Raw genomic sequence first — 1,162 nt, forward strand, 5'->3', positions numbered from 1 at the left:
GACTTAGGGGGATATACCCTTTGTAATATTAGATTAATAATGGAGGGGTAAAGAGGGATGATGATATCTGTCACTTAGGGGGCTATATCCTTTGTAATGTTAGATTAATAATGTAGGGGTAAAGAGGGATGATGATATCTGCCTTTTAGGGGGCTATATCCTTTGTAATATTAGATTAGTAATGGAGGGATAAAGAGAGATGGTGATATCAGTCAGTTAGGGGGATATATCCTTGGTAATATTAGATTAGTAATGGAGGAGTAAAGAGGGATGATGATATCTTTCACTTAGGGGATATACCCTTTGTAATATTAGATTAATAAATGGAGGGGTAATGAAGGATGAAGATATCTATCACTTAGGGGGATATACCCTTTGTAATATTAGATTAATAATGGAGGGGTAAAGGGGATGATGATATCTGTCACTTAGGGGGATATACTCACTTTTGGGTGATATATCCTTTGTAATATTAGATTAATAATGGAGGGATGAAGATATCTGATTCTTAGGGGGATATACCCTTTGTAATATTAGATTAATAATGGAGAGGTAAAGAGGGATGATGATATCTGTCACTAAGGGGGATATATCCTTTGTAATATTAGATTAATAATGGAGTGGTAAAGAGGGATGATATCTGTCACTTAGGGGGATATACCTTTTGTAATATTAGATTAATAATGGAGGGGTAAAGAGGGATGATGATATCTGTCACTTAGGGGATATACCCTTTGTAATATTAGATTAATAATGGAGGGGTAAAGAGGGATGATGATATCTGCCACTTAGGGGGATATATCCTTTGTAATATTAGATTAATAATGGAAGGGTAAATAGGGATGATGATATCTGTCACTTAGGGGGATATATCCTTTGTAATATTAGATTAATAATGGAGGGTAAAGAGGGATGATGATATCTGTCACTTAGGGGATATATCCTTTGTAATATTAGAATAATAATGGAGGGGTAAAGAGGGATGATGATATCTTTCACTTTTGGGTGATATATCCTTTGTAATATTAGATTAATAATGGAGGGATGAAGATATCTGATTCTTAGGGGATAAACCCTTTGTAATATTAGATTAATAATGGAGGGTTAAAGAGGGATGATGATATCTGTCACTTATGGGATATACCCTTTGTAATATTAGATT

Source organism: Protopterus annectens, chromosome 15.part0 (genome assembly GCF_019279795.1).
Source record: "Protopterus annectens isolate FY-2018-M chromosome 15.part0, PAN1.0, whole genome shotgun sequence".
Classification (NCBI taxonomy): Eukaryota; Metazoa; Chordata; order Ceratodontiformes; family Protopteridae; genus Protopterus; species Protopterus annectens.